Source organism: Mauremys reevesii, linkage group 2, assembly GCF_016161935.1.
Source record: "Mauremys reevesii isolate NIE-2019 linkage group 2, ASM1616193v1, whole genome shotgun sequence".
Taxonomy (NCBI): Eukaryota; Metazoa; Chordata; order Testudines; family Geoemydidae; genus Mauremys; species Mauremys reevesii.
The window spans coordinates 195,399,848-195,414,757 of record NC_052624.1 but is presented as its reverse complement, the minus strand read 5'-3'; positions in this window follow the sequence as shown (position 1 = coordinate 195,414,757).

Below are 14,910 nucleotides of genomic sequence, written 5' to 3'. Positions count from 1 at the left end.
TCTCCATAACCTCCTCCAAAACCCTTTGATTTTCTCTAAGACACCATACTTCAATCCATTCCAAATGTTGATGAATGTAGGGGTGATTTGGACCAAATGTGATCTGGTGTGTTGTGCTCCTTTATTCAAGTTCTTAGATATTCATAGCCCTTTGCAACAGAGAACTGGAGGAGATAGAGCATTTAAAAAACATTCACATTGACTAACTAGATCTGGTTGAAATTTTTCATCCAACCCTTTTTTTTGGATGAAAAATGCAGATTTGGATTGACTCAAATATTCTGAACAAATTGAAACATTTCACTTTGCCATTTTCAAAATTAAACATTTTGATTTTTTGATACAAAATAGCTCTTTTATTTTCTAATGTCATTCAATTTAAAAAATGCAATATTAATAACATTTCTAAATCAAAATGAAATGTTTTGTTTAAGATCTAACAAAATATTTTATTCTAAGAATTTTTTTTTACTTGTTTGTTAAACAAAAAATTCAAAGACATTCTGTTTTGGGCTGACCCAAAACAATTTTTTCCTGATTTTTCAGAACTTCTAGTGAACTGAAAATAAATTATTCAAACATCTCTACTAACTCTTCAAATCCTCCTACCCCCGTCTCTGTATCTTCTTCCATGCTGCCCAACATCCCCTCTATGACCCAAAATGAAATGCCTCCTCCAGCTTTAATTTCCCCCTGAAAAAACACTTCTTTAAGTACTTTGTCCTATTCACGGTGAGTAAAGGTGGCAAAAAAAAATTGGCTCATGTCTACAGTTAATTGAAAAAAGGGGGAAAGGCAGAATTGTAGAAATCATCTTCCACATTTTTTTTTCAGTATTCAAAATTACAGTCACTTGATTATAGCTTATAAGTGCCTACATGAGGAACATATTTCTGGTAGTAGATGGCACTTTAATCTATTGGAAAAGAGCATAAGATTCAGTGGTTGGAAACTGAAGTTATACAAATTCAGACTAGAATTAAGGCACAAATTCTTAACACTGAGGGTAATTGATCACTGAAGCAATTTCATCTCACTGTGGTGGATTATCCATCATGTGACATCTTTAAATCAAGATTGGAGGTCTTCCTAAAAGATATGCTTTCCTGATGTTATGGTCTTGATGCAGGAATTACTAGATGAGTTTCTGGGGCCAGTGATGTGCAGAATAGTGATAATAGATAATCATAATGAGCCCTTCTGGACTTAAAGTCTTTGAATCTATGGAAATTCATCAAAATGTGTATATTTGAGTTTTTTGGATCAGCTCTAGTCTTGACGTCTCAGTCTCCCCATATATAAAATGGGAATAATACTTACATATTTCATAGGACAATTGTGTAGATTAATTGGGGAGGATGGAAAGTTAATGGGCCTTAAGCTCTTAAGTGCCTTTAACTCTTTGGAAAATGTCATCCTTAAAATTGGTAAAATGTGTTGAGTACTAAATATTATTATTATTTTATATTAATTTAGTATAGCTAGACTTCATTTTCTTTTTCACTAGGAAATCTAAGGCATGACAGAATACATAATTTTAAATTAAATAAGAGTCTCACCTAAAACTACACCCAAAAATCCAATCAAACTATTTTTGGAGGTCTGAAAAAAATCACATAACTTTCTGTCCCCATTCATTTTTATTTGCGTATGCTTTTACATGCATGTCTTCCCCCATATTTAAAAGCAGATATGACAAAATATCAAGACATAGCCTGTTTTCAAAGACTTTCAACCAAATTTTGCAGATTCAAGAGATCTGCAGATTGTTTGAGTGAGCATCAAATAAATATCCTCTTTTTTTTCGGATGTACATCTGAGCTTAATCTAATCTCCAATTATTTGGAATTTCATTTATCTCTAATCTATGAGCATGCCTCTAAAATTACAGAGCATAAGTAAAACAGATTATCTCTTTTTGAATTTTCCTCTGCCAGCTACTCAGATCTGGCAGTTAAGGATCTTGCTTTGGGAGGTGAGTTCATATATTAGGAGATGCGCCTGTGGTCACTATTTCAGATATCAGACTTCATATTTTTGTTCTCTGTTATTTGTATGTTCATGTTTCCTTCTTCTGGCTGGCAAACCCAGATCAGGCTTGTTTGTCCTCTTTCCTTGAATTTAGACTAATAGCCAAACTGGAACTAACATAATCGAATTAAACCAAATTTATGTTTGTGGTGAAAGACCAGGGCCATAATTTATCTGAAAGATTGTTGAACTAAACCTAGACAATATTTTCAAGAAGATATTACAGGTAACTCCTCTATTGGATTCTTTGTCAAATTAGGCTTATTGTCCACAAAAATTTAAGCTCAAAAGAAAGTAGTAGGGACTGCTGCAATGTGTGCCATGTACTCATGTCATTGAACTGAAAAGAATATGACAAATGGTTTGTGTGTATGATGGATCAGCTAGGTTCCACTTCTACAAATTAGCTGTGGCTTGGTAAAGACAACTTAGTCGATAGGACAACCACAAGTCATACATCATTAACTTCACTGATATGCATGTAATAGCTTATTTCTATAGGCTAAATCCGTTTCAGGCAGAATTCCATTGACTTTGACACTCTTCTTCCATGGAAGCTCTTAAAACAAATCCTTGCATTCAGATTTTTCTCTTTTAACATCCATACTCTCACACATTTGGAGAATCAGATATCACATATATCCAATGGTAATTAAACTCTTATTCTTCATTGTGATGGTCCTGATTCTTCTCTGTTACACCTGTTTTATGCCAGTGTAACTCCACTAAAATTTACATTGACACCCTCCAAGCTGGACTTTTGTTTCATCATCTTTCAGGTTACTGAGGCAAAGGATGCCGTTTCAATTTATTTAAACATAGACATTTCTTAACAAAATACAGACAAGGAAGTGGTTCAGTTATTCTCTCTGTCCTTACTGTAATCTTGCTGCTTAGTTTCATTTCCTTTATCTATAAGGGAAGTTTCGTTTATGAAGAACACTATTTACTCTAAGCCAACTAAATGATGAGATCTCATTACAAAGCCCAGTTCCTTAGGCTTACAATCACTCCTATGTCTATACTGATTTTCACTGAGGATGGCAAAGCCTTTTGGTCTTATTAAACTGTCTGAGCTCAAGAGGGGAGTTTGTAGCAGCTTTCCATTGCTACAGGTACCTGCAGCAGATAAATGGATTCAATGCATCTCATCAGCAGCCTTCACCAGCATGCAGGTTCCCCTTGTGGATACCTGACCACACCTTAATGCTGACCTCCTAATGTAGAAACTCCACTAGAAGACAGGCAATTACAACACTTTCAACTTTCCCTTGAACTGAATCCCATAGTGTGCCAGAGATGTAATTTCAACCTCTTAGCACCTGCTAAGACTCTGTGGTCCTATGAGTTTATTTTCTAGGTTCAAGTTCACGCCTCTACAATGACTATTTTTATTTAGAGTGCCATTTTTCCTTCTTCCAGCTAACAAGAGCTATAATGTTGCCCATAGTGAAAGCAATAATTTGTACTTTTATTGGTAACCATTTATATAGTAAGACACTAATTATACCAAAACTGCTATAAAACAAAAATATAACTCTGGTAATATTTTGCTCCTGATGTGACATAATATATTGTCACATACATTACATCTCTGTTACAAACTACAGTACATACAGTAATTATGCATGTGATTATAATTAGGTTTTAAAATGTGGAAGTCCAGAATCAATAATCATAACAGAACAGTCCATAAACAATTATTATGCCATCAGTGACACCTGATGTGCAATAAAGTTCTATAGAAAGTCACTTATCAAAACTGATTTTAAAACCATGATGGACTGTCTCATTTTACTTCTCCAGGATGTCTCCTGCATTAAAAAAAGTATTTTTTTCCATTTACTTTTTCATTTGCAGCACATATGCTTTTGCAGTTACCGCCAGTCCCAGATGCACAACCTAATTAATGTACTCATTTCACCTATTTTTAGGGTGTTATTTCAAAAACCATAATCTTCTTTTATTTAAATGAGCACTACATATACATATAAAGGCTTTTGAAACACTAATATATAGTAAATAGCATAGGTTATGAAAGATTCGACCAGGCCATATATCAGAGCAAAATGTTAGTGCTTGCATTCCAATCCATTTGTAATATAGAAAACAGTCCTTTTTATTTTAAATATATACACAGACAGATTGTGTGTCTTTTTCCAGGAGGGAGAGCAAAAAACACAGGTATGAAGACTGAAGCAATGTGTCTCAAGCCACTCTCCTGGCTCTTATTCATTATCGTTGACATTCTGAGTTAAGAGTTGTGTGCCTAGAAAATTACTGCTTAGAGTGTCATGGAATTTTTCTATAATAATTCAATACAAATCAGTAGGTGTTTCAATCCCATAATCTTTTATCAGTTTGCTGCATGACATTTTTGGAAATTAAGCTCATACAAAATTAGTATGTATAAAGAATTAAGTTTGAATACATTGGTTTGGGTGGATGAGAGATTAATTTGCCTAATATGAAATGACAGAATAATTCCTGCAAGATGGCAAATATTTTCAGTATACAAGAGTAAATTATTCAGTGTAAGAATATTTTTTCTGCTGTAAAATTTTGAGTCACAAAATCTACAGCTGATTTAGCAGAACAATTCACTGCTACAGGATTCAAAATCTGTGTTCACTGTGATGAGTAGAACTTATCTTTTGCTAGTCACATGAAATAAAAAAAAACAAAGTCTAAACATATTTTCTTGGTCTGTCTCTTTGCATTGTTACTTAATTTTACTGGGATTATATTAAAACAAACAGAACAAGACAAAAGCTAGAAAGAAAAATGGTGTCAGGTGGTCCTAGTACAGGGATAATCCCTCTGTATTCTGTTGTTGTATCTCTGGAGGCTACAGACTATTAAACTGCACTGATTATACCTGTTACCCTAATGCATTATTCATGAAATTGGCACCGCAACATCTTTAAAACAGCCTGTCATTTTCCATTACTTTCCATCAAAGAAACCATATGCTGTTCTCACATTATATTGATACTAGAGCATGTACAAAGTAGATAGACAGGAACATAGACACATTATCTGTTTTCAGAGGAGCTTTTCAAATAGTTATTATTAAACACTGATTTTAATGGCCTGTTTGATTATTCAGTACTTAAACGATGAAACTTCAACACAGAGAATGAGAGATGACTACTTTCTTTACAGTGAAAATGATGCCATTCTCATAAACAGCTTTCCAGCCAGTGGAATTACACTGAGAAGATATTTAAAAACAAAATTTACCATATAACCTCCTTGATTAAACTTTGTTCTCCAAGCTTCTCCCATGTACAGTGTAAATACCTGAGCATTAGTACTTGTATATCAGCCTGGCAAAATTCTACCTGTCCTCTCGTGAGGGTGAATAATAATAATGACTGGCAAATAAGATACTGAACTTTTTTTCATGATCATCTTCATAGTAAGCACTAGCAAGTAGATTGTGTGCCTTGGATGGCAAACGCCCATGGTAGTTTTGCAAGACTAACTATGCATAATATCAGATCTAGAAGAAAATTGGAAAAAAGAAAAATAGATAAGAGGCACTTAATGCCACAGATTATCAGTTCAGGAAATACTAAATAGAGGTGCAATTTGATGATTGCACTGTCATTTTTTTCCTCTTTCTTCCTACACAGGGTCTATGCTATATAATTTTATAGTATTATACGATGAAGCTTTGCAAACTGTCAAAAATACTCAGATCAAGTCGATTTACTGAAGTCTGCTTATGCATCATCATTCATAACCATCATACTCCATCAAGATGTTCAGTAGCATTCATTCATAAATTGTCACCAAATCTTGCACATAAGGTTTTATTGGATTAATACAGAGAAAGGAATCAAATTTCCTCAGATGTTCAAAATTAATGGAGTTCTCAATTCTTCATTTTAAGAGTATTCCTTTGTTTCTTTAATTCCCCTGTGCTGAAACTGAACTGAATATCATAGGCACTGATTATCCTTTCATTTACACCAGAGTAAATCAGAAATCAGACAGGTGACGTCAATGAAATTACAATGGTGTAAAATTGATGTAAGTTAGAGCTGAATCTGGCCCCATATCACCAAGTTGTGTTACATAGTAAAATAATAAAAAGAGCATTGTATTAATTTTGGGAGTTGACACTTGCCAGGTACCTTTTACCACCATCTTAGCGCTCCCATGAATGGGTTGGTTTAACAAGATTAAGATAAACACAAGGGATTTTAACCATATTTTGGTTGTCAATAATATTTTGTTTAAAAAGCACCTGAACTGCATCTGGATGAAGCTATGAGAATCTCAGGGTTTCCTTATCACTTGTGAACAATCTGTTGAATAAATGAAGAAATTAGGCTACAGCTCATATGTAGTATTTGCTTCTTGTAACCAATTTTCACTGCTGCCATATCCTTTTGAAGAGGAAGAGCCTTCCACACCTAATAGGCAACACAGAAAAGTAATATAGGATTCCACAATGCAGGTGTTTTTTTTCCTTTTCCCAATACCCACACTATACATGATGATGTTAATAGGAAGGAAATATATACTGTCTCCCCCCCTCCCGTGACATTTTTTCAAGTACAGATATCCTGGATATCTGAAGGTCACTATGCAGAAGAGTAACTTACAGAGGAGTAGCACTTGTCATCCACAAGATTCGGAAAGGGTACAAATTCAGTCTTGGTGTGCAAGACCATCAGAAGGCCATCAGACTCACTATACAGCACTGAAACATTGCTGAACAGGAGAGCAGAGCAGCACCTCACATTGTTCTCCATACCTACTGCTTCTTGGCCTCCAGAAGAGCAGTATGTTAGTGGGGCATGTGGGTAAGCCAAAGGCAGGACCACCAGATCTGTGATTATAGTCATTGGGACCTTTCACTTCCAGGACAAAGGCCCAAATCTGGCACAAACCAATAGTAGCCAAAATATTTTCCTGTACAATAGATGGTAACAATTTGAATGGTCTTCACTTGCTAGAAGATTAGTGTCCACATCACAGAAACCACTATCACAACTAACATTCAGGAGCACAGAGCTAGCTGTTGTATGTGTAAACAGAATATACTACCCTTTTGCCACTGGAGAGGATCTCTCCACTTAAGATTGTGGCACTCTAGTGGGTTGGTGTAGGGGAACTTGCCTATATTGTATTCTGTGGATACAATTTACACACAAAAATAGCGCATAATATATTGGAACACATTTTCAAAAGATGGACTCTATGTTCATGAGTAACTGTGCAGGTACAATCACTTGCATGTACAATTTACATAGCATATCAAAATTCCCCTTTTTTTGTGGGGGAGGGGAGTAGATGTACATCAGCTCTATCATTTAATTGACAGTTCAAAAGAGCGGCACGTGTCAAATGTTTGTATGTTTAAAGTCACTCACAAATGACCATTAGATAGATACACTTTTGAACTCTGATCAAATATTCCAGAGCCTGTATGTATATCTAAAGAGATCAGTTGCTATGGTAAGAGCATGATAAGAGGAAAAAGTGTTATTCAGCAATTGTGAGATTTTTATGACTATCCAAAACCAGGTCTATCTTTGACTATATTTCCTTCTCTCTTGTGAATACACAAGCTGGAAATGTCTTTATTTTTCCTTGGTATCACCACTTTCTTTTATTTTAATTTGCCCAAGAGATATAACAGGCAGCTCATTTTAAATGGAAAAAGAGAACCAATGAATAACAGAAATGCCTGTTTTATTGTAAACAGATAAACAAATGCTTCCACATCTTGCCAACAACCAGGGAAAATAGTCCAAAAAAGTTTTTATAAACAATGTCTACATACTACTGAGTTGTCCATATGTTATTTTCTGTCACTTGCTTTTTTGTTTTGTTTTGGGGTTTTTTTTGTTTTTTTTATTAATGGAATAGTATCAGAAAGTGTTGATGAGCTGAATGCAATTTGGAACAGGAATTCTATTATTTTTACATCCATATCCTTCAGCTCCCATTTACAGCATTTCTGTAAAACAAGAGCCTCAAAGGAAGGCAGCACAGTAAAAACATCCAACCAGAAGACGACATTTTTTAACTTTTCCCAAAGAATTACTACTTCAAAAGGAAAGCAAGAGTTCCTTAATATGCATATAGTGAAGCCCACTCACTCTCTTCACTTTTAGAAGGGCTTTCCCCCCTACATTATAAACTAGAGTAGAAGTTTTCAAATTGTGATCCATGGACCACGGGGTGGTTTGTAGAGCTGTGGTTTGTGGAGAACTGACTGGTTACTTGATGTTGGTGGTTCTTGTTTCTAGCTTCTGAAAAGGATTTTTTTTTAAACTAAAAGTACATCAGACATTTTTCTCTTGCAGTACTTTGTAAGTTATTGCTGTAGCTGTCACATGGATGATATTCAGATACCAGTAGAATAAAATGTGTTCCATGCAACTATTAATGGGAAAGATGGCCCACAAGACAGCCCTCTATTTACGAGTTAGTCCATAGTGTGAATGAGAAAATGCTGTATACCTTTTCAACCTTTTGTGATGGGGTGGGTCACAGAAACCCACTTGGGACTGTCAGGCTACCTCTGAGCCTGTTTTCCCTGGCAGCTTGGGACTTCAGTACCCTATCTTGTTGTGTCAGACACGCTAGCCTGCCACAAACAGACCCAGATTTGAACCACATACCTGAAAAGCTGCAGACTTAACTGGATCTCTAGCACCCAGATACCCAACTCCCAATGGGATCCACACCCCAAATAAATCCATTTTACTCTGTATAAAGCTTATAAACTCAAATTGTTCACCTTCTATGACACTGATAGAGAGATACGCACAGCTGTTTGGCCCCCCAGGTATTAATTACGTTTTCTGGGTCAATTAATAAGCAAAAAGTGATTTTATTTAATATAAAAAGTAGGATTTAAGTGGTTCCAAATAATAACAGATAGAACAAAGTGAATTACCAAGCAAAATAAGACAAAAACACACAAGTCTAAGCCTAATACATTAGGAAACTAAATGCAGGGAAATCTCACCCTCAAAGATGTTCCTATATGCTTCTTTGACAGATGAGACTCCTTCCTAGTCTGAGTCCAGCAATCACTCACACCCCCGTAGTTACTGTCCTTTGTTCCAGTTTCTTTCAGGCATCTCTTTAGCATGGAGAGGCTATCCTTTGAGGCAGCTGAAGACAAAATGGAGGAGTTTCCAGGGCCTCTTATATTCTCTCTTGTGCCACATCAAAGCCACAAGATTGAGTCTCTAGCCACTTGGGCAAGTCACATGTCTATGAATGATTCTGCTTTTTGCAGACTGACACCATTGTTTACATGTTAGTTTGAATGTTCCCAGGAAAGCTCAGATGTGGATTGCTGTCTCCCAAAATCCATTGTTAATTAAGTGCTCCCAGTTACTTAAATAACCCCTTCACACTATGTTGACCAAATCTGTCTCATGTGCTTCCTACAGCAAACAATTTAAATACAAGCATCGAGCCAACACTCATAACTTCAGATATAAAAATGATACATGAATACAAACAGGATGAATATATTCAGTAGATCGTAACTTTTTCAAAGATATGTTACATGGCATATCTTGCATAAAACATATTCCAGTTATGTCATATTTACACTCATAAGCATATTTCTATAAAGCATTATGGGGTGCAATGTCACACCTGTGTTATTTCTTTATTTTACACCATATTATTCACTATTCCTGGAGTAATATGAGAATAGCTGTGGATAATACAGCATGGAGCAGTCAGTACATTTAGAGAGACAGGAGTTCAAGTTGTTTAAATATAAATGATGTAACCTAACCAGATGTTTTATTTTTGTTACTATTTTGTTCATTATGAGTTTTACCTATAATTTATAGAATGCTTTGCAGGTGTAAGGTAATGTAATGCAATAACTTGATTTTATGTCAGAATAAATTACTGTATTCATTTCTTGCTTTCAAAGTCGACAGAACTGAACTTTGATAAGTTATATTATACCTTGATTTTTTCAGGAACATTTAACTGAGTTTATTAAAACAAGCTTATCACTTGCTAAATGCTTTTAATCCTTAAACACATTACATGCATACACATACTTGTTTTATGGCAATTTTTCATAGTATATCTCAGCATTTGCTACATACAGTTTAGCATCTGGAATACTAAATGTTTTGCAGTTTAGAGTTCAGCAAAATATTTGTAGGGAATAATTAACTCAATCTGGTTTTCATGTTACAAATTACTCATGAATAAGCTTTGATTTTTTACAATGTTGCTCTTCAAAATTGATGACTGCCTATGCAAACATATTTCAACCTATTTCAGAAAATACTCAGTTTTATCAGTTAGTGACTATTCATAGTGTATGATCTGTCATCAAAGTAACAATGATATTGTTATTACCCCGGTTTGGGCTGACTGAAAGTTTTACAAATAAGTGGAGGGAAAACAAAGAAATGTGAAGATGCTTCTGTGAATGCTTCCAATGTGAATCTTCACATGAACATACATTAGCACAAGTATTTAGGAGGGGGTTGTTTTCCATTAACACCTTTGTGAGGAAAAATTAAAAAAACAAAAACAAAAAACATGAATACTGTGATGAGTTGGATCACAGAAACCTCCTTGGGAACTGACAACTGATGTGCCAAGACTACTTCTGCCTCGGCTTTCCCTGCCAGCCTGGTACTCCAGCACCCTGTCTTCCTGAGCCAGACACGCCAGTCTGCTCCAACACAGACCCAGGGTCTGAACCACGTGCCCCAAAGCTGCACACTTAACTGAAAGCAACTTACAGAAGTGTTCCTGTCTTTAACACTCAGATGGCCAACTCCCAATGGGGCCTAAACCCCAAAGAAATCTGTTTTACCCTGTCTGAAGCTTATACAGGGTAAACCCATAAATTGTTCACTCTCTATAACACTGATAGAGAGATATGCACATCTGTTTGTCCTCCCGCACTGGTATTAATACATACTCTGGATTAATTAATAAGTAAAACATGATTTTATTAAATACAGAAAATAGGATTTAAGTGGCTCCAAGTAGTAACAGATAGAAAAAAGTGAATTACCAAGTAAAATAAAATAAAACACACAAGTCTATGTCTAAGAAAATTGAATACAAATAAAACCTCATCAGTTCCAGTAAGCTTCCTTTTACAGACCAGTCTCCTTCTAGTCTGGGTCCAGAAATCACTCACACCCTCTGTAGATACTGTCCTTTGTTCCAGTCTCTTTCGCCAGCTGAAGAGAAAGTGGAGGGGTCTCCGACAGGCTTAAATAGACTCTTGTGGGTGGAGACCCCTTCCTCTCTCCTATGCAAAGTCCAGCTCCAAGATGGAGTTTTGGAGTCACATGGGCAAGTCACATGTCCATGCATGATTGAGTTTCTTACCAGCCAAGCCACATTCCTGGGAAAGCTCCGATGTGGATTGGCATCTTTGAGTTCATTGTTGGCTTAAGTGGTTCTTGATTGGGCAGTTAAATTGCATATTCCTTTCTCAAGAATGATAGAATATCAGGGTTGGAAGGGACCTCAGGAGGTCATTTAGTCAACCCCCTGCTCAGAGCCAGACCAATCCCCAACTAAATCTCCCCAGCCAGGGCTTTGTCAAGCCTGACCTTAAAAACTTCTAAGGAAGGAGATTCCACCACCTCCCTAGGTAACCCATTCCAGTACTCCTAGTGAAAAAGTTTTTCCTAATATCCAACCTAAACCTCCCACACTGCAACTTGAGACCATTACTCCTTGTTCTGTCATCTGGTACCACTGAGAACAGTCTAGATCCATCCTCTTTGGAGCCCCGTTTCAAGTAGTTGAAAGCAGCTATCAAATCTCCCCTCATTCTTCTCTTCTGCAGACTAAACAATCCCAATTCCCTCAGCCTCTCCTCATAAGTTATATCCTCCAGACCCCTAATCATTTTTTGCTATGTTCCGCTGGACTCTTTCCAATTTTTCCACATCCTCTTGTAGTGCGGGGCCCAACTTATACAGCCCAAAATGCCGTTAGTCTTCTTGGCAACAAGGGCACACTGTTGACTCATATCCAACTTCTCGTCCACTGTAACCCCTAGGTCCTTTTTTGTAAAACTACGTCCTAGCCATTTATTTCCCAGTCTGTAGCAGTGTATGAACTCTGCACTTGTTCTTGTTGAACCTCATCAGGTTTCTTTTGGCCCAATCCTCTAATTTGTCTAGGTCCCTCTGTATCCTATCCCTACACTCCAGCGTATCTCGTGAAGCTGACCACATGCTTCACTAAGGTTATCAACCAAGTATACAGCCAATATTCCTAACTTCAAGTACAAAAATGATACATGCACAAATAGGAGGAATGTATTCGGTAGATCATAACCTTTACATAGATATGTTACATGGCATATGTAGCATAAACCATATTCCAGTTATATCATATATACATTCATAAGCATATTCCCATGAAGCCTTATGGAGTACACCGTCACAAATACATAGCTGAACGTTAAAGGAGAATGAATTGAACATGGGTAAGAACTTTTTCAAAGCCAAGTTATATGCGCTTTATTTGGGTGATTGTGATTACTTTCTTGTTCTTGTTTCTTTTCTTATTTTTATTTTTGGGCTGTATTCACCAGGCTTTATTTCTTGCTTATAGTGTTCCATTGATCAGCCTGACAAATCTGAGCAGAAATAAGACACATGATTCACTTTAATAAATCTTTTACCATGAATATATTTCATGTAGAGGTTCACCACTATCTTTTAATATTTTGTTACTATTTAAGAAATAATGAGCAACTCAGAGCAATATTTTACTGAACTATAATTTTTTCCTCTTCTATATTACACAACCAAGGTCGAGAAAAATATACTGTTTTCATTTTCTCTCCATGTCAGTACCGCATACACTGTGTTTGATGCACGATAGAAAAATCAACATCAGAAGCTAGAAGAATGGCAAACTGAAAATTAGCTCTTTTGTATGTGAAAAAGAATGGCAGACAACCCCAGGTGCTAAAGTAGTGATCTTTCCTTCCTTCAAACCAGAATTAGCATTTTTTTTCTAATACCTAACTCCAAGACCATTGTATGCTAGTTCCTGTATTTGTGTGTAGACTTCTACGGCATATGTGTATATTGAATATGACCAATTCTCCTCCTACTTACACTAGTGTAAATCAGGACTGCTATAATCCCACTGAATGGAAGAAAGGCTCTAAAGACTGAAGGGAAAAGTGAAAGACAGCTCAGACCACAACTTACTGGTGTAAAACTGGTTTAACTGAGTGAAGAATCAGGCTCCCAAGAAGTCTCAGTTGTGGTCTCACACTAATTTTTCATGGGTGTAACTATTAATTTCAATGGAAATTTTCCTGATTTACATCAATGTAAGTGAACAGAAAGTCATGCCAGAAGTTTAAAACCTTAGTTCTAAATGATGCATCATATGCCTTATTTCAATTTAATAAAATAAATATGAAAAAATATTTTGCAATAAATATGACAAAATTATTAATATACAAAAACATCTGGGCAAAACATGAAAGTGTGAAACTCTTCAAACTTCAGTTACAGTAATTTGGGGAGTGGAATTTGGCAAATCTGCAGACATTGTGGCTGATTACAGTCATTTAAAGAATTATGTCATCTTTGTAAAAAAAATTACAGTAATTTAAGTCATTTTGCTATCATTTAGTAAAGTTATTATGAAATTGTATCATCAATTATTTCCAAAAAATAGTCAGCTAAAAAGGTATCTTTTTTTGGTACTTAAGTAAGAGAGGAGGAGGAGGAGGATATCAATTGGGTGTTAAGGTAGGACAAAAATAAAAATAAAATCTAAATTCAAATTTAACTCATCATACCGAGAATTCCATTGTTTCTCACTTTGTTCAGCCCAATATTTGTGCATCCTCCTCAGAACAACCTGGTTCTTGAACCCTGTAGAAGGATGACACCGTCTGAATTGTATATTCTGCACTGCTGTCCTGTGTCAGGCCATTCTTGTTTACCCATTTGCAGCTGAGATTTTCTAACCATAACGTGGAGAATGTTTTGTTGTATCTCATATTAACATGTCCTTCTGTAATTCGCCATGAAAGTGAAAAAGGACACATGAAAATGTTGGCTCTTAGCTTGGGAGAGGTAGATGGGTGGGCACTAGAAGCTGGAACAATCAAGCGTGCCCTGAGTCTGTGCACAGGAATCATTGTAAAAGCATATTAAATCAGGCCAACCTCCCTCTGATTGTTCAGCCCTGTGCAAAAGATGTGTGTGTATTAAAGTAATCTTCTCAAGGCCCTATATGGTAGTCAGCAGTCCCTTCTTTGACTGCTTATGTAAGGAAAGATCCTGTGTGGTGACATAGGGTGGTACAGGCTATTTTTAGTTAGCTTGGGTGCTAGAGAGTCAGAGAGCTACAGGGACCTGTGTGTGGGACATGGTCTCAATAAATGGTCAATGTTGCTTAGTGAATCTCTCTTCAATCTTCATAGCTCTCAAAACGAAAATTAAAGGGAAGAGATGCAATTATCAAGCTTTTCTTGGTTTAATCCTTTCTACTTTCCTTCTGGAAAGTCAGGTCATATTTTCTTTTCCCTTGGCAACCATTCAGATAAATACCACTGGATAAATTAGCAGTTCACTGCCAAAAAGCAGCTTTTTGCATTCACTTGAAAAACTGCATCAAGAAATAGAGATTCCACTCCCCTCCCCAGCAAAAACTAAAAATGTAGCTAGCTCAGCTTTATTAATAAAAATCTTCTGCCCCATTCCAATATATATTAATTTCATATGAATTACTGTATTACAACAATACATTAGCATTGCTGCGGTTATGACTGTGCCAACACTTCCATTATAACTCACTTGTCCAGGACTTTATTACTTGGAATTTAAATTCTTTTTCAACCCAATAATGATATTACTCTCC